This window comes from Neofelis nebulosa, chromosome 2 (assembly GCF_028018385.1).
Source record: "Neofelis nebulosa isolate mNeoNeb1 chromosome 2, mNeoNeb1.pri, whole genome shotgun sequence".
Classification (NCBI taxonomy): Eukaryota; Metazoa; Chordata; class Mammalia; order Carnivora; family Felidae; genus Neofelis; species Neofelis nebulosa.
The window spans coordinates 136,931,131-136,956,876 of NC_080783.1; the positions used below are offsets into that span (position 1 = coordinate 136,931,131).

Here is a 25,746-nt window from a genome sequence, read left to right on the forward strand (position 1 = left end):
ATGAATTGGACAAGAAAACTGGGCTCTGTAAGCATACATCTGAGATTATGTATCTGGCCCAGAGATCACTGGATTCTTTGAGTCATTGTGAATTATTAGATATTAATAATTTGAGAAATAACCATGCCACATGAGCAACGATAATTCAATGCAAAAAATCTAAAGCCACGAAGAGATATTGATAAAGTGGTATCTTGTCATTTGTATTAGTCAGCTCAGGCTGCCATAACAAAATACTACAGATTGGGTGGCATAAACAACAGAAATATACTTCTCACAGTTTTGGGTGGCATAAACAACAGAAATATACTTCTCACAGTTTTGGAGGCTGAGAAGTCCAAGCTAAAGGTGCTGACTGATTTTATTCCTGATGAGAGCTTTTTTCCTGGTTTGTTGATAGCCACCTTCTCACTGTCATCGCATGATAGAGCAAGCTCAGGGCTCTCTTCTTCTTAAAAGGGTATCAGTCCCATCAGATTAAGGCCCTATCCTTATGACCTCATTTAACTTTTATCACCTCCTCACAGGTCTTATCCCTAAATACAGTCACACTGGGGGTTAGGGTTCAGCATATGAATTTCTAGGAGACACAAACATTTAGTCCATAACACCATTCAAAAGAAGGAGAGAATAGGGGTGCCTGGGTGGCTCAGTCGGTTAAGTGTCCAACTTCGGCTCAGGTCATGATCTTGGGTTCATGAGTTCAAGCCCCATGTCAGGCTCTGTGCTGATAGCTCAGAGACTGGAGCCTGCTTCGGATTCTGTGTCTCCCTCTCTCTCTGCCCTTCCCCTGCTTGCACTCTGTCACCGTATCAAAAATAAATGAATGTTAAAAAAAAAAAAAGGAGAGAATATTATTCAGGTGAATATGCCAAAAACTTTTAGAGGAAGAGGATTTTGGGATTGACTTCAAAGGATTTGGACTTACAGAGTTGTAAGGGAAATTATAACATGATCTGATTATTATATGTAGAAGGAAGAAGGCATATAGGATCTGTGTGCAGCCAGTGAGAATTTCGGGTTGATTGGGTCTCCTAGTATATGAGAGGGAAATGAGTGAAAAGTATGTGAATTCCAAGGCATGAGAAATTTGAATGATGAGCTGTGGAGTTTGTATTTTATTTCATGAGCAATAGGGAGCCACATTTTTAAAAAGGAATGATATCAGGGGTACCTGGGTGGCTCAGTTGGTTAAGCTTCCAATTCTTGGCTTCAGCTCAGGTCATGATTTCGCAGTTTATGGCATTGAGCCCTGTATTGGGCTCTCCCTCTGCCCCTCCTCTGCTCTCTCTCTCTCTCAAAATAAATAAATAAACTTTTTTAAAAAAAAGGAAAATTTTGGGGCGCCTGGGTGGCGCAGTCGGTTAAACGTCCGACTTCAGCCAGGTCACGATCTCGCGGTCCGTGGGTTCGAGCCCCGCGTCGGGCTCTGGGCTGATGGCTCGGAGCCTGGAGCCTGTTTCAGATTCTGTGTCTCCCTCTCTCTCTGCCCCTGCCCCGTTCATGCTTTGTCTCTCTCTGTCCCAAAAATAAATAAAAAACGTTGAAAAAAAATTTAAAAAAAAAAAAAGGAAAATTTTAAAAAATTAAAAAGAAATATCGGAGCTGTTCTCATAGAATATTAATCTGAGAGAGATTTTAAGGGGCTGAAACTGGTAGCTTACTGCTGGTCTGGTTAGGAGGTTGTATTACTAGTCAGGAAAGAGGTAATGAGAGCCTGATCTGTAATAGTGGTATCAGGTACTCACCCGTGAGTCCAACATTGATCCTTCCTTAATAAGCCAGCTTTCTAGTGGTGAATCATACAAATAAACTAATAATTACAATATAATGGGATAAGTGCTAGGATAAGATTCAATTCACTAGTACTATCTAATAATTTTAAACTTGAATATACCTAATTAAAATGCTCAATATTTACAAGGCAAAAATGGATAGAACTACAGGGAGAAATTGACAAATCTGCAATCACAGTGAATTTTTGATTCATATCTCAAAATTAATGATAGAGTAGACAAAATATTAATAATGATATAGAAGCTTTGAATAATGCCAGTAACTGTATTGATGTTGGCTTAAATCAGAGAATAGCACGGGCCCAGAGAATAATGTATCCAACAACTAGAGAATATACCTTGATACTGTTTTTCCTTTCCCCAAATTCTCTTTCACAGTCTCCATTTTCCCACTTTTCAAAAAAAAAGGAATACCTCTATCCATCCCCAATTTTCCATGATGCATCATCTTGGGGAATACAAACTTTAGATGTATACTATTGGCATTGGAGAATTCTCCCTCTCTCTCTTTTTATTTTAGAGAGAGAGAGAGAGAGAGCATGTGTAGGAGAGGGGCAGAGGGAGAGAGGGAACATTTATGTATGTTTGTATGTATGTATGTATTATTTGCAGAGAGAGAGAATCCTAAGCAGGCCCCACGCTGCCGGCATGGAGCCCGACAGGGAGCTCTATTTCACGACCCTGGGATCATGACCTGAGTGGAAATCAAGAGTCAGATGCTCAACCAACTGAGCCACTCAGGTGTCCTGGAGAATTCCCTTTTAATCATAAACCTTCCATAGGCCATTGTCTTTTCCTGTCTTATACGAATATCCGTTTACGGTGAGTCATGACATGAGAGAAGTAGTAATTTGACCTGTGTTGGGATATTCCAAAGTCAGTAGTAAGGTGCAGTTGGAGGACAGTTTTTGTTTGACAGTTTATTTGACCTCTTTCATATTCATATTTTGTCAAACAGTGAGTTACCCCTGAGGGAGTCACGTCAGAGCAGCACACTCAGGTGGGTCAGAAAGGCAGGCGGCAAGGATGCGGCCCCCATGCTGTAGCTGTAGCCTTTCCAGTCAAAGCGCTGGAGTCTTCAAGGGCTTACCCTGGCGAGAAGCACTTCCTGAATAAGAAACTGGGAGAAAATGATAGGTGTGGCTTAACCAATAATTACCGGTAATTATGAAACATAAAGAAGTTTTTCTTAACTATTAATAATAAAAAGAAAATGTATTAATTATGTTGAAGAAGTCCTGATTATCTTTCTCTTTTTCCCATAGAAAATGATATAAAAAGCCATCATCATTTGAAGGGGTGATTGAAAGTGTCAGCTCAGAGTCACCTGGGTTACTCAGTCGGTTAAGGGCTGGCCCTTGATTTCAGTTCAGGTCATGATCTCACGGTTGTGGGATGATCTCACAGAGCCCCATGTTGGGCTCTGTGCTGACAGCTTAGAGCCTGCTTGGGACTCTCTCTCTCTCTCTCTCTCTCTCTCTCTCTCACTTTCATTTCTGCCCTTCCCCCACTCTCTCTTTCAAAATAAATAAATAAACTTAAAAAAAGGTATCAGCCCAAAAATGTAGAACAAGTGACATATGTTCATGATATTTTCTGTTTTTCTAGGTTATATGATGTTTGTGGAGTTTATCATCCTTTAAATTTATAATTTGTTGTGATTTTATTCCTGTATTACATAAATATTTACTTTTATACCATTTTATGTTAATAATGTATTCTTTTTTATTTTTTAAATTTTTAATATTTTTTGGTATTCTTTTTTTTAAAGAGGTCTGCAACTCAAGTTATATTTGAACAAAACCTGAATCCATCCTTAGACCTGATCTTTTTCTGTCTATTTCTCTCATCATTGCTTTTCATGTTCTTAAAAGCAGGACCGGGGTGGGGCGCCTGGGTGGCGCAGTCGGTTAAGCGTCCGACTTCAGCCAGGTCACGATCTCGCGGTCCGTGAGTTTGAGCCCCGCGTCAGGCTCTGGGCTGATGGCTCGGAGCCTGGAGCCTGTTTCCGATTCTGTGTCTCCCTCTCTCTCTGCCCCTCCCCCGTTCATGCTCTGTCTCTCTCTGTCCCAAAAATAAATAAAAAATGTTGAAAAAAAAAAAATTTAAAAAAAAAAAAAAAAAGCAGGACCGGGGCGCCTGGGTGGCTCAGTCAGTTAAGCGGCCGACTTCGGCTCAGGTCATGATTTTGCGGTCTGTGAGTTCGATTCCCGCGTCAGGCTCTGTGCTGACAGCTCAGAGCCTGGAGCCTGTTTCAGATTCTGTGTCTCCCTCTCTCTGACCCTCCCCCGTTCATGCTCTGTCTCTCTCTGTCTCAAAAATAAACGTTAAAAAAAATTTAAAAAAAAAAAGCAGGACCTACACTAACACTAATATATATGGGATGCAGAACAAATATTCCAAAAATACCACCTATGACTTAGTGCCCTAAATTTTAGAAAAACAGCTTTATTAAATTAATTCCTCCCCCATGGGGCGCCTGGGTGGCTCAGTCAGTTGGGCATCCGACTTCGGCTCAGGTCATGATCTCGCAGTCCGTGAGTTCGAGCCCCGCGTCGGGCTCTGTGCTGACAGCTCAGAGCCTGGAGCCTGTTTCAGATTCTGTGTCTCCCTCTCTCTCTGACCCTCCCCCGTTCATGCTCTGTCTCTCCCTGTCTCAAAAATAAATAAACGTTAAAAAAAATTAAAAAAAAAATTAATTCCTCCCTCTCCAATATTAATATGTTGTTCCAGTTATTAGATGCAAAATAAAAACTTAATATATTTTAAGTTTCACTAACAGAACTTCTATTCTCACTACTTATGTATAAAAATGAGATTTTTTAAAGTACTGTAGGTGTAAATAAAAAATAAGAATAGCTAAATCCTGACTTATTCTTGCAATAAAGTATTATTAACCCATGGATAAATAAACTTCTTAAACACATTTAAAAATATTAGTCAACTTAAAAATTTGTGAAGGATACACGGCTTTTCACATTTCTTTAAGGGCATGCAAGCACAAACATTTGGAGACAACTGATCTAGGCAAATAACTATGAAAGGCTATATAAATCAATCATGCAACTCCTTTAAGGGAGCCACCATCTATTTTTAACTGTCCTGTTGGCAGATGTCAGCAGACAGCTGTATCAGATGGGTGGAGGCTGCCTGATGGTGTGGAAGAACACAGTGTTGGCCCACTTATTTTCAGTTGTGAAACCTTCCCTTCAAATCCTAAAACTTAAATAATTCAATTGAGGCGAACATTTTTATAGTTTGGGGTGGAAATAACTCCCATTCGTGCTGTATAACAGAGAGCATGGGGGTCCACAGGCCTGATGGGCAACAGCTCTGATCCATTTTCCTCACAGCCTTCCAGTCTTTTATGTGTCCAGGAATCCTAGGTACTTATTATTATCAGTAATTAGGTGCTCCAGATCTCCCTGATGTGGTGTTGTTGACAAGTCCACACTGGAGGTTGGTTTTCAGTTCAGAATTGTCCCTAGATAGTTGGGGCTAAATCTCCAGCTTCCGGGAGCCCTAGGGGTGGAACACCAGCGGTAGCTGACTTTTTAGGGTAGGCCATCTCGCTTCCCTCATGTTATTCTTAGAGAAGAAGGGCCTATGCAAACTGACCATAACTCCAGAACCATTGCTTTTTTCATTTCTCCCCCAACCACTTTCGCAGGGTATGAATCTATCAGATCTCTCCAGGCGAGCAGGTTCAGTTTGGATTCTAGAAGCTGCTACTTCATGGACTTCCTACTGCAGTAAGCCTACTAGACCTCAGTAATGAAATCCTTGAAATATGCACAATGACTTCTCCAGAGTGCATATTTGCCCCCAGGCTGGCTGGATTAGGGCAGAGACTGCCTCATTTGCCCTTTTGGCTCAGTTCTGTGGCTCAGTGCTGGGCATTGGTCCTTTTGCCATAACTTTATTTCATATGCTTTTGCCATAACTTTATTTCATAAACCCCATGAGTTTCTCTGTCACTGGCTTGGATCAATACAATCCGGGCTTCCTATCTCAGGGAAAAGTCAGTAGGTATAGGGATCTCTTGTTTTCAAAAGGTCATGTTAGGCCACTTCACTTTTACAGAAAACCTATAACTGGAAAAAATTCAAAGAGAATTTTTGCTTTTATGAAAGAAAGTGAAAAATAATAATAGCATTTGGTGTTTGTTTTGCAGTGAACCATTATATAGAGGCAGCGTGCACCCCCAGCAATGAGAGTGGCCACGCCAAGCTCCTCCCTGGGAACTAAACTCAGCATCTCAAATCAAGCCACCAGAGCTTTGAACTGTGTGAGCATCTGTGCTTTATCTTGACTTATTTTATGCATCTGTTAGCAAGATGTGTCCTGAGGTATCAGAAAAGCCTAAGAGAAATTATTTTTGCATCTGCAAATACTCAAAACATTTTCCACATAAATGAATGGTAATTGCTTCTTTGCTTTATGCCATTCTGGCTCACAGAAGTTTTCATAGGAATACTCTACTTTTGATTAGCAGGGGAATCCAGTAGAAGGTCTCAAGTTACCTTAAGCAAAATTTCCCTCCCTATGGCTTTGCTAAGAGGGTAATGAATTCTCACACACTTGTCCAAAGCTGATGGTGTATTGACCTTATAGGTACATAAGTAAAAGAGGATATTCAATTGACTTTGCAGAACAAAACCAAACCCCCCCTGCCAAATCCCAAAGTTATCTTCTATTTCGTTTTTAAAAATATTTTATTTTATTTTAATTTTTAAAAACATTTTATTTATTTATTTATTTATTTATTTATTTATTTATTTATTTATTTTTATGAGAGAGAGAGTGAGGGGCAGAGAGAGAGAGGGAGAGTGAGGGGCAGAGAGAGAGAGAGGGAGAGAGAGAGAATCCCATGCAGGCTTTGCACTGTCAGTGCAGAGCCTGAAGCGGGGCTCAAGCTCACCTGAAGTGGGGCTTGAACTCACAAACAGATCATGACCTGAGCTGAAATTGGATGTTTAACTGACTGAGCCACCCAGGTGCCCCAGTTATCTTCTATTTCCTCATATTCTGGGACCATAGGGCAGATAAAATAATAATGCTAGTAGTAATAAAACTAAGCTGTGGTGGACTACTCTCGTATTCAGATAAAACTGGAAACACTCTTAAACGGGAATGAAAGGCTTGAGTTCCACCTGTGTATTTGGCCTCTCTCTTTTATAGCACTGCTGACTCCCCTACCCCCACTGCCATATCCAACTGATGGCACATTTCTTTTTCAAAGTTTGTAGAGTCAGTTTGAAACATATTTCCCCATATTTCCCCCCAACCATACCACATCATATTCAACAAACTTATCCTTATATAATTCCAGTGCCTCTCTTGTCACCATTTTGTTCCCAAAGACCTCCCTCCTAGAACCTTATTTCCTCTGCTCCTCTGAGGACTAATCACTCTCTAGGCTGCTCATGGAGGTCATGATAATGGCAGGTCCTGGGGGTCTTCAACTACGTAATCTCCTGTAGGGTTAAATTCAGTGTGACAGGATTTCAGTTGTAATAAGATGTTAAGTGAGATTTTCCCCCACTCTTGGCCCAGAATTATAAAGTACAGATGTGAGGACCAGAGACAGTTAATTCCCCATATTCTAAAGAGAGCCACCAACTAAGCCTCATATCTGCCTTTCAGGGCTTGAAGGAAGACTGGAGAGGTGAAATTTTGTCAGAGACAAATATCCAGCTGACATAATGGTGCATTTGACTGAGATAGTGACGGTGGAGGTGGTGAGAAGGGGTCAAATTCTGGTTGTATTTTGAAGGGAGAGTCAATTGGATTGGATATAAGGAAAAGAGGAGTCAAGCATGACTTCACATTTTTAGACTACTGAAAACTGAAATTGCAAGTATGAAGTTGCCAGGGATGCCTCAGTGATGCAGTCAATAGAACATCTGACTCTTGATCTCAGGGTTGTGAGTTCAAGCTCCACATTGGGTGTGGAGCCTACTTACAAAAAAAAAAAGTATGAAGTTGTCATTAAATGATGTGAGGAAAATTATGGATGAAGCAGATTTGGAGAAGAAGATCAGGAGTTTAGTTTTCGACTTGTAGAATTTGAAATCTATATTAGAAATTCAAGTGGGGATGTCAAAAGGCAGTTGGATATAGGAATCTGGTGTTCAGTGTGGGGATCTGAGGCACTGATGTAAACTTGGGAGTCCTGATTTTATAAATGGTGAGAGCTCCACTGAAATGCATGTAGCAAAGAGAAAAGTTTCAAAATGTCAGCTCTGGGGATACTCAACAATAAGAAGTGAAGATAAAATAAAACAAAAAACAAAACAGGAAAAGGGAACTGGGATGGAACAACCAGTGTAGAGTTTGGAGGAAAAACAAGAGAGCTTGGCATGCCGGATGAGAAGTAGAGGAAGGGTTTCCAGGAGGGGTATGAGGGAAGGGCTGTTGATGGATCCAGAAAGAACAAAGATTCAGTTGGTAATCCGATGAGAGCAGTTAGTGGGGCTGAGTGGGAGAGGAACTGAGGATGCCAGTAAGACAGTCCTTTCAAAGAGGTTTGCCCTAAGAAGGAGCAGAGAAAAGATGTGGTAGCTGGAGGAGGAGTAGGCCATTAGGACTCTCTCTCTCTCTTTTTAAAATTTATTTATTCTTGAGAGAGAGAGCCCAAGTGAGTGGAAGAGGGGCAGAGAGAGGAGGACAGAGAATCCCAAGCAGACTCTGTGCTATCAGTGCAGACCCCAACTCTGGGCTGGATCCTACAAATGGAGAGATCATGACCTGAGCGGCAATCAAGAGTTGGGTGCTTAACAGACTGAGCCATCCAGGCACCCCTTTTGTTTTTAATATCAGGGAAAAAACAGTATGTTTATTTGCTATCAGTAGGACTCAGTTGAGACGTAAAAACTGATGATATAAGAGGAAAAGGGTTATGTATCAGTCTAGGTCCTGGCAAGAAGCAGATGGTGTGCACAAGTTGGATAATTTGAACTTTTCTTTCTTTCTTTTTTTTTTTTTTTTTTTTTTTTACTTTTTTAAAAAAAGCATTTGTTTATTTTTGAGAGAGAGTGCACATACCAGCAGGGGAAGTGTAGAGAGAGCGGAGGTGGGGGTGGGGTGGACAGAGGATCCAAAATGGGCTTCGTACTGACAGCAGAGAACACAGTGCGGGACTTGAACTCATGAACCAAGGATATCATGACCTGAGTGAAGTTGGATGCTCAACCAACTGAGACACCCAGGCACCGCTAATTTGAAGTTTTAACAGGGATGATTTATTATACAAAATTATGATCAGAGTATAAAGAAAACAAAGGGATAGAGTAGTACCCTGGGGGTAAGTTACAGATTGGTATTAATACCAATTAGGGGAGGGGAAAAGTTACCAGAACCCGGAAAAGGGGAGCTCTCTTAAGATCTACCTGTGCCATTTGGTGGATGGACTAAGCCAGCCCACAGGGAAGGAGCTGGAAAAATAAATTCCCACCTCCACTTTCCTCCCTCCTACACATCCCAAGCCCTTTCCTGGGCACCCCTGTCCTTCCCACTGGACAGAATAATATGGAAGCTGGAGGGCAGGGGAACCCGTTGATTCAGGGCAGACTCTCTGGCAAAGAGTAGGGCAGGGGCAGGAGGAAAATGGATCTCAAGGGGCAAACAAAAAATTCTGCACGGGAGAATCACTGGAGTGATGACCTTGAGTAAGTGAGAGAGGAAGAACCTGGTGTACAAGTGGAGGGATTAGCTATAGAGTGGGAACACCTCCAGGTCCTGCTCAGGACAGAGAGAAGGCAGACTGCCAGGCTGCACATGCTGGTAGGTTGGGTGATGTGATGGTAGGAGTTTAGAAATGGTTTTCTTCTTTGATTCCTTCATCTTTCTCAGGGAGAGAAGAAGCAAGGTCATCAGCTTGAGTGTAAGGTATTTGAATGTGTGCATGGTATTAAAGAAGCTGGGCAATGCTTCTAGTTCTGAGTTGTTTGCTAGTTGGGGACTGCCTATACTTTTGTATTTCTGCCATTCATTTTTACTGTGCCATGCTCTCATAAACATACTCTCTTTTCTAGTCAGATCCATCTCCCAACTAGTGCCCTCCAAGCTTATGTATTTACATCCTTTTATCTGAAACAAAAACAAAAACAGCAAAAAAACCTGACACATCCCTTTGCTCATCTATTTTCCCTAATTCAAGGTATGTGTCCTTCATGAAGCCCTCTTTAACTACTCATCCCACACTGTCATTTCTCTTCAGTGTACTCTACTTTGACCTGTTAACGCCACATATGCCTGGCTTTGTTTTCTAATTGTTTCCTGTTATCCTTGGTCTCTGCACTTGATTGTAAAATCATCTATGGCAGAAATAATTTCCTTTTTGTCATCTGGCCATGACGATGAGTTTAGACTTATAATAATTGCTCATTGAATTGTTATTATACCCAATACCCACTCAGAACCTGCAGCAAATGTGTGGTTACCTCGCTGGCAATGAGTTTAATACAATATTTGTTTTTTAGCTATATAATCCAGATGAAATTGTGACTACCACTTGAAGGGGAAAAAATGTCTTTCCAACGGTGATTTTTAAATTTAGTTAAATAAGAAATAATAGCTGAATATGAACCAGATGCATTTGCTCAACAGATTATAATTATTGCAGGAAAATATTCTGAGTTTGTTATAATCTTATGAACCAGAGATTCTCAGTCCTGGTTGTATTGGTTGTGTACCTGAAGGCATTAGAAATTGAGCATCTGGGGGGCTCCTGGATGGCTCAGTTAGTTAAGCGGCAGACTCCTGTGGTTCGTGAGTTTGGGTCCTGTGCAGGGTTCCATGCTGACAGTGGGGAGCCTGCTTGAGATTCTCTCTCTCTTCCTCTCTCTGCCCCTCCCCTGTGCATGCTCTCTCTCTCAAAATAAATAAATAAATAAATAAGATTACAAAAAAAAGAAAAGAAAAGAAATTGAGCATCTGGGAGCAAGCTTAAGAGATGTTTGACTGAGTATGATCCTTTCTGCTTCCCTTCTCCTTGCTAACTCCTGTGAAACTAGTCACCAAGTTCTGATTGTAGGTTTGAAATGACTGTTAATTCTCTGGGCATCTGACACGTAACCTGTTCCAAACCAAACCTGCATATTCTCCCTAACGCGCTGCACTCTCCTCTGATCTTCCTGCACCTTCTGGATTCTACACTCAATCCACCCAATTCTGTCAGCTCTATCTTCAAAATACAGTGTCCTTCAGACCTCATCATTTGTCCTGCTATCATGCTTTTCCAGCCCTCCAGATAAATATGAATCATGGATTTCATATATATTATATATAACTGTTAGAATATGTTTTCTAATCATTTAAATCATTTAAAACCGTGAATTGGGACTCCTGGGTGGCTCAGTCGGTTAAGTGTCCGGCTTCAGCTCAGGTCATGATCTCATGGTTCATGAGTTCAAGCCCTACATTGGACCCTGTGCTGACATCTGAGATCCTGGAGTCTGCTTTGGTTTCTGTATCCCTCCCCCCCCCCCACTCCCCTTCCCTAACGTGTGCGCATGCATGCGCACATGCTCTCTCTCTCTCTCTCTCTCTCAAAAATAAATAAATATAAAATACAATAAAACCATGATTGTGTTGTTTCCCCACTTAGAAGTCCCCGCTGGCTTTCCATCATGCCTAGAGTAAAATCCATAGCCCTCACGGTGGCTTACAAGGCCTGTTCTCCCTCTGACCTCACTGCCCGCCACCCTTTCCCTTTCTCATTGCACTGCAACCACACTGCCCGTCTCGCTGATCCTTGAAAACAGCAAGCGTTCTCTCACTGTTTTCTCGTCCTGGAGTAAGCTTTTCTCCAGATTTCTGTGGGGCTCATCTTTTCAGTTAACTCAGCTCTCTCCTCACCATATTAACTCCTCAAACGATTGCATGTTATTGTGATTTGTGTGGGAATAGAGTTGGCAGAGGATAATGCTAGCATTTATCATTCCTCCACGATTAGCTGTTTGTCATCTCTCTAAACATGACTGTTCAGGTTTCATAAGGCACTTCAACTTTCTACCTCTTTGGCTGTTGTTTGGACACAATGGAATGTTATTCCTAGAAAAAGACCCCTAAAGACATGAGGCATTTTCACTTTTGCAAAACCAAACTGCCTTTTAGGATGTCCCAAGATCAAACAAATCCCAACATTGCCAGATATCAACCTCTCTGAGTGTGGGTTATTAAGAAGATGTAGGCTAATCACAGTCTTATTTAGATTTCTCAGTTTATATTTCAGGTAATAAAATTTCTCTGATAATAACACCTTTTTTTGGAACACCTATAGAATTACCTCCTGTTTTATTAATGCCAGATCTACTTACTCTTACTGGGTAATGCTATGAATTTCTGTCAAGTATATGTGTAAATACATGAATATGTTTGTGGGCATGTATATATAGCACTAATTCTTTCTCCTTAATGTCTCTCATTTGTAGAAATAATATTCCCTGTTTTATTTGATACTTTTCTTCTAGGATTTCTCAATAGTGTCAATTCTGAGATAGACTGGCTTTATAGCAGACTAAGTATGATATTTTTAATTAACGTTGTGCTGACTCATTTGACCGTTAGTACTTGATAAGTCTTTGTAGGTATGTATTTCAGGAGACCTTATTCCTTCTCCCTGAGACCCTTCTACTCTTCTAGGAATTGTGGAAAGAATACAGTGAACTGTTTCGGTCCTCACTCTTCAGGGGTAGATGCTTTGTGGGTAGTGCTTTGAGGATAGGTGGGTAGAAAGAGAGTAGTTACCTCCCTCTTCTTCCAGTGATCAGACAGAAAGGAAAACATGGGTAGCCATCAAGGGAGATAAATTTGCTTTTCTGTACTCAGTTGCTCAGAATACTGTCATCTACTGCCACCATGTGGGTATTTATAATTACTGATTTCAAACTTGAGTGTTTCCCTGTTGAACCTGGTCCTTAGCTGAAATACAAAGAATTCTAAGTTTGTTTTAGTGTTCTTCAGCCTCAGATTGGCTCTGAAGTCGCCTCCAGCTTCCTTGTACTCTCTGACCCACAATGAGTTTCCATTATTACTTTTTCTCTCCTTATGTTGCACTCTGTTAAAGCAGTACTAAAGTCATGCTGCTGATACTCTAAAGACTTAATTTTTAAGATTTTAATTAATTAATGACTTTTTTAATTTTAGAGAGAGAGGGCTTGTGAGAAGGGGGGGGGTAGAGAAGGGGGGATCCCAAGCAGACTCCATGCTCAGCTTGGAGCCCAATGTGGGGCTTAATCCCATGACCCTGGGACCATGACTTGAGCCAAAATCAAGAGTTGGCCACTTAACCACCCAGGTGCCCCAATGACTTTTAATTTTTAACACACCAGTTTGAGACAGAGAGACCCTAGAATGTTCCCCAATTATCTTTGTTTCCTGATATTCATGCCTGTGTACCCCCTTCACCTTGAGTGTGGGTGGGACCTGTGACTAGCTTCTAACCAATAGAATATGGCAGAAGCGATGGGCTGGCACTTCCATAATTACATTACATGCTATCATAACTTTCATATTGCTAGCTGACTCTCTAGATTGCCTTCTAGGCTTGCATGCATGAAGCAAGAAGCCGTGTTGGGGAGGCCCAGTGCAAAGGAACCAAGGGTCACTACTGGCTGCCAGTAGGCAAGAGACAGGGGCTCCAATCCAACAGAACATAGACAGTTGAATCCTGCTCACAACCACACGAACCTGGGAGCAGATGATTCTCCCATGGAGCTTTTGGAAGAGATGCTAGCCCTGTCTGCTACTTTGATTGCAGCTTCGTGAGAAGCCAAGGTCTGGGTTAAGCTATGCCCAGATTCTCTGAGATACTAAATGTGTGTTGTTTTTAGCAACTAAATGTGTGGCAATTTGTTATGCAGCAATAGCTAAATAATACACAGTTCTTTGGTTTTATTTATGTGACTCCTTTCTTTATAGGATTGCAATATAGGTCCTTAGAGACTGTTCTTGGAAATAAATGTAATTGACAAGCACCACTCTGTGCTAGAATTGTCCATCCCCTCCTACAAAGGCTCTGTTACTGAATCAACTTGTTGTGCCTGATTTCTCTAGGATAAGTTTTCTCTCAGGAGATACTTCAGCTATTCATACAGAGAGAGTTCTGTAGGGACTGCATATATAATTCCCCAAATAAGCTTGGACAGACTTAAATCAAGCAATGGGTACAACTTAACCTAAAGCTGAGATCACATACCTTATCGGATAATTTATCAACTTCCAGATACATTATACTATTGCAGCCATAGTGATCATGACTGATATTAAACTTTACTCTTAACTTTAAAAAATGCTTCATGCCAGGGATCAGTCATGAAATACTTGACTAAGAGTATGAACAGGGTGCTAAAAGGCAAGGGTGAGGATAGGGTATATCTCCCTTTATCACAGACCATCAACTTGATCCTAGAATACAGCCAGCATTTTTTTTGTAAGTACACTAAATTTCATACACTGTATATCATGGGAGAGCCTGTTGTGTTATGTCAATGGCATGCTTCTGATAAACCTGTCTGATAAATGTAAAGGAAGTTAACTTATAGTCGCTGGTAGTTTATTAACCTAAACTGCCCCTAGTGATCAGCTTTAGCTTTTCTCATAAAACATGGAGTTTTGTACGGCATTGCCATCAAGATCTGCAGTTTCTAGGATTTAATTTTCTCTTTTTTTTGAAAACCAGAGCAGCATTTATTCAGCTCTGATACAGAGGCTTAAATACATTTAAACTCAAAATGTGCTCATAAATTATCTTTTTGGAACAACTGAAGTAAGCTTGGCTGTGAAAACATGCTCAGTTTCAACCAAAGGGCAGGGGATGTCAGGGAGCCCTCTTGCTCAACAGTAAACCCCAACAGTTAAAACCAGAAATAGACAAGACCGCTGAGCTCATGCTCTAACTGAAATCCATTGTTGTTGTTTCTTATGGCACTTTCTTGAGGCATTGATGAAGATGTTTGGCAATGACTGGAACATTCCAGTCACCAGGACAAAAAAGACCTGATAGCAACAGAATGCCTAAGAGACCACATCCCTTTCCCTGCCCGTGATCACATGCCTAACACATATTGACCCCCACATATGATTACATCCTTCTGCCTGTTCTCTTGCATGTACATGATCCCAGCCTCTCCCTATAAACTCTAGGTGACCATCTTGCAAGTGGAGAGGTCAGTTGTTGAGGCTTGAGCCTGCCGCCTCCCCTGGTTCCCAGCAATAGAAATGAATCCCTCCCTTTCTCTTTTCCATATCCCGTTTCTTAAGTTATTGGTTTCTCTTGCAACAAGTTTATCTGAGTTTTTTTTCCGGCAACATCGTTGGCAAACCCAGCCAGGAGCTATGCTTTCAATTTGTCCAGCCCCTTCCGATTCCTTGGGCTGGGGCAGCTGGCCAGGGTAGCATGCTGTGACTTACCTGTTAGTTTCCTGAGTCAGTGGCTGTGATAGATGGATCAGTAACAGAAAAGGGGAGGATGGCAGTTGTGTACAGTTCAGTGCAGACTTGATCAGTCTATAGAACTCCTGACAAGTGACTTCCTATTCAGAGCATAGTATACTCCAATATCCAACCCTACACTAGACTCTTCCTGAACATGAGCTTGCCCATGCTACATCTTTTGATATGTCAGTCTTTATTTGCCACCTCTCACCACTATCCCTGGTTTTGGCATCTCAAAACAAAAACAATCTCCACTGTCCAAAAAGGTGTAGAAAACTTAAACCAGAGGCAATATTTAAATTTAGACAAGGTGCCATGATGGTTCCCCCAAAATTATTTTGGTTAAGAACCCCAATGCAATGACTGGAGGTGTGAGAAATAAGATCTAGTATCCCATGGAAGGAGCTTAGGACAAAATACAAAGCATACTGTGGTAGGGCCTCAATGTTTCTATAGAATAGGAGAGATACAAACAAAAAGACAAAAGCCGACATGCAAACTGGGCCAACACAACAGAGGCAGAGGTGGGCACAGGTATGTTATTAATGGACACACACATACCTACTGTGGGAGTGCTAATAATGCTGATTCCCTCCTTGGCCCTCCATCTTGTTTATATTTGCACCATGACCTCTCTTGGGGCAACATGTTCCAGGCCTCTTGGAGATTAATATACATACTTTAGAAATGCCCGCCAAAGCCAGGATTGGGGGAAGCTTGTTGTGGCCTCCCATGAATTTGTTAGAGATACCATTTCCTTCCTGATGCACAAGTATGCCACAAGATCCAATTAAGGGTTAGCTGTCAATTGGGTGCATACAAGCCCTTTGAAGTGTGTGTGAATCCTTTTGTTTCACTACAGTGCCCCTACCCAAGTGTCTCTTTCACTCTATACAATCTGTAGACTAAGGTCTGGACTTTGTGGAAGAGTAACTATGCAGTTGCCATGCATCATTCTCCACCTGATCCACCCCCTGTTAATAAGTTACCCTGAATAAAAGTCTGTGTAAACTGTTTGGAGTTGCCTGCTTTGTTTTCCAGCCTCAAAGAGCCTTCTTAGTTTAGGGTATACTTTACTGTCTTTCCCCCACCTGGAACACCCAGAGCTGGGTTCACCTCTTGATGAGTGTTGAGCCAAAAGACACAAATGGAATCAGAAAAGGAAGGGTCTTACTTTTTTTTTTTTAAGTTTATTTATGTATTTATATAGAAAGAGAGAAGGAGTGTGTATGCATTGAGCAGGGGAGGGGTAGAGAGAGAGAGAGAGGGAGAAAGAGGGAATCCCAAGTAGGCTCTGCACTGCCAATGCAGAGCCTGATATGGGTTCAATCCCATGAACCGTGAGATCGTGACCTGAGCCAAACTCAAGAGTCAGACACTCAACTGAATAAGCCATCCAGGTGCCCCAGGAAGGGCCTTACTTGTAATAAGTAAAGAACATCTGGATCACTGCAAAGCATTTTCAATGGTAGGATCCAGAGAGGCAATCAGAAATCATATTTTAAAGGGCTTTAAGTGATATGTGTAGAGGTGGAAAAATAATTTTCCCTCTACCCTGTAGGGGTCAAGGGCAGGCTGTGCCAAGATGGACCTACTTTGGCATGAAGATTATTTTGAGTTAAAAAGCAAACAGTAGATCATGAAAAGCTCTCTACCTCCCCCCAAACTGTCTAAAAATAATTTAGATAGAGAATCTGCTCTAGGGAGAACTATCAACATAGACAACTGCATTGTACTATGAATTAGGTATGGTAGCCAGGGAGGAACCTAGCTAGACCTCTTTGATTAAAGTCATCTATGTCCCTTTTTTTCTGAGTGGTACAGCAAACATTTGTTTGCCAAACACTTATTCTTTTTATTTTTTTTAATTTTTAATGTTTTATTTTTGAGAGAAAGAGAGAGAGAGAGCAGGGGAGGGGCAGAGAGAGAGAGGGAGACACAGAATCTGAAGCACGCTCCAGGCTCTGAGCTGTTAGCACGAAGCCCGATGTGGGGCTTGAACTCACGAACCGTGAGATCATGACCTGACCTGAAGTCTGACACTTAACCGACTGAGTCACCCAGGTGCCCCTAAATATTTTTTTTTTTTCATCTTCTTATGAGTTACATTCCTTCTTTTTAAAGTCCCAGACCCCTATGCCCTTCTCCTTAGTTCAGGATGACATATATATCTCATTCTGCCTGATTGTCTTTGGAATTTACATGTCTGTGTGGATTCCTTGTACGTAAGATATTAAGTTTGGTTTGACCCAGTTAATCTGTCTCATGTCAACTTGATTCTTATTCCAGCTAGAAGGACCTTGAAATGGACAGGAAATTCTTGCTGCCCAACAGTTGGTATAGCTGGTGGCAAAATACTTTCTTTAACTTGTTGGACACCACTCACCCTAGACACAGCTGTAGATGAGAGATACCTGACAAACAGCTGGCAGAAGATAAGATTTCTTACCATGTCGGTCTCCTGGAATCTCTATCTATGGAATCTGATAGACAGTGGTAGAGTCCTTTTTCTCTCTTTCTAAATTTATGTTAGCAGGAGAAAATATTTTTGGAACCAGTTCCTTGCACTTAGTGATTCAATGATTGAATTTGGTAGAGCACTCTTTGGCTATTGATCCATTTCCTCCCAGAGATGGTCTTTGTTTTTCTTTGTGTCTTTTGTGTCTTATGTCATATAAAGGACAGAACACAGGCATAAGTCTATAATCCTGCTGTTTGAGCTGGTCCCACAGACTGGTGAATTCACAATTCTTATCAGACCAGATTCTGTTTCAAGAAACTTTGCTATGGTTTGCAGGTTGTTGCTAAGGGACATCTTGGAATCCAAAGCTGCAAGATTGGTGGGCATAGGTTGAACACTTAAATTTCTCTTAGGCCCTCCTAGAAATGATCTTCAAAAGACATATATTCAGGGGCTAATAGAAGCCAAGGTTAAATTGTGCACCCAGAAAAAAGGCTTTTGTTAAAATGTTTCATATAGACTTTACAAAGATAAATCTTTTGAATCCCACTTTAGTTAAAAACTCTCTTAGATTAAAAAAAGAGCAAATATAGTTTAAAAAGGAGAAAGGCCAATTCCTTGCTATTCAGGCTATAATTCTAGTTATTTGGGGAATTAGAAATGTTCTTGCCTTATGAATTTCTACAAAACCAAAAATGCAGTGCTAGAAATAAGTCAAAGCTCACCTATTTTTACCAATCCCCAAACATTGCCTATTCCTCTCAAAATGTTTGTGGATATTATAAAAGATCAAGATAATGGGATAAAATTGTCCTATACTTGCCAAAAAAAAAAAAGGTTTTAAATTATTCCTCTTTCCCTTGAAATTATAACTCTTATCTTCTTTAAAATGTAAGCACAGTCCATAATTTCCTGAAACTGAAGGAAAAAAAAAAGGAGGAGGGAAGAGGCCTTTTAAAAATACAAACTGATAAAATGTCTCTTGTGCCCAGACTTTAGCATCTCCATCAGATATGCTTCAAGTATCCACCTTGGAGAAAACTTAGATACTCCATCTATGTCTTTATGTTGTAAATTTTCTACGGTGTATTAGCTAGGACCTGAGAGTGCTCACTTCTACAGCATGTGTGTAGAACGTGAGAGCCATTCTTTGAAATGCAAATTTTAGGGGGAAGTGTTTTCATTAGGGGAGAAAAAAAGTGAGTATTTGGAAATTGGATCTTTACTCTCCTCTCCACAAACATTAGTAAAACCAGTATGATTTTGTTTGCATCTTGTTTGCATTATATAGTATAAGATTTTGTTTGCACTTTATTTGTGTATTTGCATGGATATCCAAATATGTTGTATATGTGAAATATTTTCTCTACATCTGGCATTACTAACATTAATTTGTAAAAGAGCTCTATTTAATTGGTTTGAAGGTAAGTACTTGTAACAATTGGATATTCTAAAAGAAAGAAACTAACCCAAATGTTTTTCAAGTTCCCATAATCAAGGGAAAATATTCAATATTAAAGCTAGTTTAAGATTGTTGGCTTAATTAAAATAGACATGTCTTTAGAGTTATCAGCATTAAATATAAAACTTTTATTATGCTTTTATTTACTAAAAGTCAAATAAGTTCATGTTATTTTTGTTGTAAAATTTGTCAGAAAAAAAAAGAATAATGATTAATTTTGTCTAATGCCTCATGAGGTTTTACAGGTAGTGTAAGCATAATTGTTGAGAACAAGTAAATTAAATAGATATAAATTAGATAAAAGGGTTTGTAGGCAAACTTTTAAATAGTTTCCAAAATCTTTGGTAACCTGACACTTTAAAGTTTTGTTAACTTAAATAATGAGTAAAGTTATATTCATTAAGTATCTAGATCATTTTCAAATAAGAAAAAATAATGAAACATGAAGTACTGAACATAGGTTTATCTATTTTTATTACAAAGAAACTAAAGATAAATTTGTGTCTGTTAGTAAACATGTCTTACGCTTTATGAAAACATCATACTATGAAAAAGCACATTTCTAGAAATTATGGAATATATTCATAAACTTTCCATTCTAAAGAATTCTGGTGTCGCAGTTCACAATTAGTTATGTAGAGACCACCCCAAGGGTAAGTCACCCCAAGATGGGTCACTTCAGCATGAACATTATTTTGAGTTAAAAGCAAGCAAAACCCAGAAGATTCAGGAAAAGCTCTTTACCTCCCCTTCAACTGTCTGCTTGTACCAGGAAGAGAGCTATTAACAGAGATCCCTCTTTACCTAAGAAACTTATCTGCATAGTAGGGCAAACTTTGTTTTCCAAACATCTCCTCTCACCTTCCAGGCAATTGTCCTTCTCCCTTCTGTATCTTTAGACCCCTACCCTTCTCTTTAGCTCATATAAGCTTCATATTGCTTCACTGTCTTTGGACTTCCATGTTTGTGTGGATTCCCTGTATATACAAAATTAAATTTGATTTTCTGCTGTTAATCTGTGCCATCTCAATTTGATGCTTAGTCCAGCTAGAAGGACCTGAAGGGGATAGGAAATTCTTCTGCTCTTCCTTTCCTCATAAAACCCCCTTGCTTTCACCCTACAAGTGGGCTACAACTTGGGTCAGTCCGAATTTATCTGTGCTCCCTAAGTTGCAATTCTTTGACTGGAAATAATCACTTGTTTGCCTTATTGTGGCTCTTTATTTTCAGGTTAAGTAGTCCATGCAGGAAACTGAGTATACCATATCAGAACCATTGGAGGAAAACTAGGAGAAGGTAGAGTCACAGAAGCTAAGAAAAAAATATCAAGAAACTTGGAGTGACCAATGGTATCCAGTGCCACAAGACAATCAAGTAAAATGAGAGAAAATTTCCTTGTAGGTGGAGAAGGCTTACATTTTAATTGATGCATGGTTTGTTACTGTATTTAAACTTGTTTGTGCATCTGATGTGCAGTAAGTCAGTGTCTGAGACACTGGTTTTTGAAACAAAGAAAGCTTTATTATTGGAAAAGCAGCCTAGCAAAAAGGCAGGGGATTATTCCCAAAGCTGCCTTGCCATGTTGAATGTAGGGACAGCTTATATATGTTTGGGGAAGGAGGTGAATACATGAGAGAAGGGTGAAGTGTTTCTTGAAATCTTTGTGGGAGAGGACCTTGAAAAAGTCTGGAGGTATGCATTCTTCCAGACAATGAGGTGCCATTTGGGACCTGGTATGATCAGGTATTTCAGATAATTTCAAGACAAATGTTACTGTTTGGTCCCCATTAGATTTCTGTAATCAGTGGGCAAGCAGGGAGTTGGAGTGGAAAAGTCAAAGTTAATGATTAATGAGATGTGCATAAAACAGAATTTAAGTAGGGAACAAAACAGAATGTGGAGCTAAGTTAATGCAACTAAAGCGGCTATAGTTCTACTTATGCTTTGAAAACAGGTCTGGGAACCAAGTGTCTGGCCTCACCTCATGCTTACATTCTGTAATCTGGTCTCCTGGCTCTACTTGAAATTTCTGCATGTTTACGTTGTGCCTTCTGACACTCAAAGTTCACCTGCAGTTACATGTTTAGATCTATTGATTAACTTTGTGGTATTTGGTAGCCAGCAGGATGGGTGGGCTGATTCTCCAACAGGTCACCGACTCTAAAGCAAAGCTGGTCAGAAAGCTCAGTCCTCTCACTCAGAGGTGTGAGATAATAGAAAATACGTACAGATTTTCCTCGACTTACTGCTACTGATCTATCATAACCGGTACTTCAGGAAACAAATAGGGAAGCCGTGGCCCGTTGTTGTGGCCAGCTGCTCACTCCTGGGGATTCTCCAGGGGGCTGGATAAATCTAAAGCATAGCTCCTGACTGGGTTTGCCAACACTGTTGCTGAAAAAACTTGGATAAACTAACTGGTTGCAGGAGAAGCCAATCGCTCAGGAGACTAGGGTTTGGAAAAGAGAAAGGGAGACATTTATTTTGGGTGCTGGCAGCTGGTGAAGTGGCAAGCTCAAACCTTAACAATCGACTTTTTTACCTGCGAGATGAATACCTAGAGTTTTATAGGGAGAGGTTCAGTGGGGTACATGCAAGAAAGCAGGCAGGCAGCCTGTGACCATGGGTTGGAGTTGATATATGTTCTGCATGTGATCATGGGCAGGAAAGGGTGTGGTCTTTTAGACATTCTGTTGTTATCAAGGCTTTTCTGGCCTGGCGATTGGAATGTTCCCATCATTGCCAAACATCTTCATCAATGCCTCAAGAAAGTGCCATAAAAATAAGAACAATGGGTTTCAGTTAGAGCATGAGTTAAGTGGTCTTGTCTATTTATGGTTTTAACTATTGGGGTCTACAGTTGAGCAAGAGGGCTCGCTGAGCTTATGATGGGGTTATGTTCTGATAAAGCCATTGTAAATTGAAAATATTGTAAGTTGAAAGTACATTTAATACCCTGAACCTACTGAACATCACAGCTTAGCCTACCCTACTTTAAATGTGCTCAGAACGCTTACATTAATCTATAGCTGGGCAAAATCATCTCACACAAAGCCTATTATACAATAAAGTGGTGAATATCTCATGTAATTTATTGAATACTGTACTGAAAGTGAAAAACAGAATGGCTGTATGGATACAGGATGGTCTGAGTAAACTGGTTGTTCACCCTCATGACTGGATGGCTGACCAGAGCTGTGGCTGCGTGCTGTTGTTCAGCATCACAAGAGTATCATACCGCATATTGCTAGTCCAGGAAAAGATAAAAACTTAAAATTTCTTTTTTAATTTTTAAAAAATGTTTATTTATTTTTGAGAAGGGGAGAGAGCATGCACAGGTGGGGAAGGGACAGAGAGAGAGGGAGATTGCTAGCCCAGGAAAAGATCAAAATTTAGAATTTGTTTTTTATTACTTTTTTTAAATGTTCATTTTTGAGAGAGAGAGAGCACATGCAGGTAGGGAAGGGACAGAGAGAGAAGGTCACAGAGGATCCAAAGTGGGCTCTGCGCTGACAGCAGAGAGCCTGATGCAGGACTCAAACTCATGAACAGTGAGATCATTACCTGAGCTGAGACCAAGAGTCAGATGCTTAACAAACTGAAGCATGCAGGCACCCCCAAAATTTAGAATTTGAAATACAGTTTCTACTGAATGTGTACTGCTTTTCACCAATGTAAAATTGAAAAGTCATGAAAAGGCAAATAATTGTTAACTCAGGGACTGCCCGTATATTTATTGGTCTCTGGCCCTAGTTCCTGGCACAGAGCTCCTAAAACCCTTGTAATTTCCTAAGTGATAAGAGCACTGGAAACACCTTTGTTCTACTGAGCTCCTAAATCCCTTGGGATTTCCTGGGTGTCTTTTGATAGGAATATCTTTTGTTCTTCGTGGGCTTTTGGCCCATGATTAGAAGCTTGGAACTTTTAACCCCACAACCCATTCCAGAAAGGGGCTGGAAATTGAGTTAATGATTGAGCATCCCTATGTGACGAAGCCTCCATAAATATCCCCCAAGTATGGGGTTCAGGAAGCATCTGGGTTGAGGAACATGGGGTGTTTCAGGGAGAGTAGTGCGCTGAGAGAGAGCATGTAAGCTCTATGTTCTTTCCCACATACCTTGTCCTGCACATCTCTTTCATCTGGCTGTTCCTGAGTTCTATCCTCTTACAATAAACCAGTAATCTAGTTAGTACACTGTTTTCCTAAGTTCTTTGAGCCACTCTAGCAAATTGAGTGAGCCCAATTACATTCCCATCAGAAGTGGGAACCTCTGATATATAGCAAGTTGGGTCAGAAGAACAGATTACAAACTGGATTAGTGATTGACAACTGAAGTGGGGGCAGTTCTGTAGGACAAAACCCTCAACCTGTAGGATCTGACGCTATCTCCAGGTGGATAGTGTCAGAATTAAGTTGTAGGACACCCAGCTGGTGTCGCAGAGAATGGCTTGGTGGGGGACAAACCCCCACATATCTGGTGTCAGAGTGTTTTGAGTGTGGTAGTAGTGCAAGAATAAAGGAGATCCACAGGAGGAAGAGTAAGGTTTTCCTTACAGAGGCTTTGTCAAACTTTTAATTGCTGCGCTCTTAAGCTGAAACAGCTACCTCGCCTAACATTTGCAGTAAGCCTGCAGTATAAACAAGAAGAACAAAAAAAAAAAACCTGAAAAAACTGACTCCTGAGGAAGTAGGTAATTCAGAGAACAGAAGCTATGTAAACACAAAATTCAGAAAAGTTAAAGAACCTACTGAATCCAAAAACAGAAATAGTACAAACTTTAGGATATGGCAAAGAGCACACAGTGCATTTTTTATGAGACTGACGTGCTGCCTATTTTACTAAGAACACACTCTAATGCAATTTTTTTAGAGAAAGGAAAGGTAATTTAAAGTACTCAGAAAAAAATTGCACAAGAAACCCATGCTCTAAATGAATTCAACCTAAAATAGGAAATACATTGATGTAAAGTAAAATGGAATGGATTCTAAGCAGTAGGTGGGATGAGTAAGAAGCTGGATGATATTAAGGATATTGCATGGAATGCATGTAATTCTTCGTCTCATAAGAAAATAAAGATTATAAAAAACCCCAAGGCAAAACAAACAAACATTCAACAGTATAGGAAAGGCATATTCTAAGCATGAAGCAACCCAAAATATGGCCTGATTTCTAATAATTGCTGGGAATGTAAGAGAACCCATTTTGTACGTTGTCCTACCGAGTGGTACTTGGGTTGAGACTTTGGAGATATAAATTAGGAATTTATCTTGACTCTTTAGTATTAAATTAAACAATACTAAAATAACCAGTAATTATAAGGGCATCTGGGTGGCTCAGCCAGTTAAGGGTCTGACTCGATTTCTGCTCGGGTCATGACCTAGTGGTTCATGAGTTCAACCCCTGTGTTGGGCGCTACATTGACAGTGCAGAGCCGGCTTGGGATTTTCTCTCTCTCCCTCTCTTTGCCCCTCCTCCACTTGTGTGCATGCATGCTCTCTCTCAAAATAAAGAAACTAAAAAAAAAAAAAAATAATCAATGATTGTAATAGGAATGCTCTTTTAGTTTTCAACTCTGAAATCAATTTACAAGCAGGGAAGACCTATTTACGGTTACAGAATAGATTATAAATGTTATCCACCTTTACCATGTAGAAGTTAATGACAGAAGATAGTAAGGGATAGGAAGAGAATATAAATAGAATGGTAGAAGTCCTATTATTCCCATACAGGAGAAATTCAAAGCATAATATCTATATTTGAAATAGAACTCTTGAGTATTCTATCACAAAAGTAGCTAGTAGAGGAACTACACATAGTGATATGATGATATAGAAGGTGAAGGTGAGCAGGGAAGAGTAGCAGGAAACTAATAAAAAATATATCAAGGGAGTGCCTGGGTGGCTCAGTCAGGTAAACATCTGACTCTTGATTTTAGCTCAGGTCATGATCTCACAGTTTGTGAATTCAAGCCCCGTGTCGTGCTTGTGTTGCTGACAGTGCTGAGCCTGCTTGGAATTCTTTTTCTCTCTCCCTCTCTCTCTGCTCCTCCCTCCACTCAAAATAAATAAATAAACTTAAAAAAAATCAAGGTATTCAAGGTATTATATCAAGAAATAGTAGGAAGAGTATATTAAGAGAAATGGAAGTAACCACCAGAAGAACCAAAGCAGATATATGTGAAAGAATTTGCCTCTGGGTTAGGGAATCGGTGGACAATCAAACACAGAATGATTGCTTTTCACTATATGGTTTCTGTACTATTTGCTTTTTAAAAACTTATGTGCATGTTTTGTTTTGATTAAATTTTTAAAAACTAAATGTTTAAAATTAAAAAAAATGTTTATTTAGGGGCGCTTGGGTGGCTCAGTTGGTTAAGCATCCGACTTCAGCTCAGTCGTGATCTCACAGTCCGTGAGTTCAAGCCCCGTGTCAGGCTCTGTGCTGACAGCTCAGAGCCTGGAGCCTGCTTCAGATTCTGTGTCTCCCTCCCTCTCTACCCCTCCCCTGCTCATGCTCTGTCTCTCTGTCTCTCTCTCAAAAATAAATAAAAACATTAAAAAAATCTTTTACATGTTTATTTATTTT

The 25,746-nt window shown here is 40.3% G+C and overlaps 1 protein-coding gene across 2 annotated transcripts in view; it reads left to right on the forward strand.

The window, feature by feature from the left end:
• Nucleotides 1-25,746, forward strand: part of FRRS1 (ferric chelate reductase 1) — a 104,030-nt gene that overhangs the window by 19,952 nt on the left and 58,332 nt on the right. The window contains exon 1 of one of the 2 annotated variants that reach the window (XM_058716449.1): nucleotides 20,429-20,560. The exons of the other annotated variant lie outside the window; for it this stretch is intronic. The gene's annotated coding sequence lies outside the window, so the exon portion shown is untranslated. Of the gene's footprint in view, nucleotides 1-20,428; nucleotides 20,561-25,746 lie in introns of those variants that run through there. 2 annotated transcript variants of the gene reach the window in all.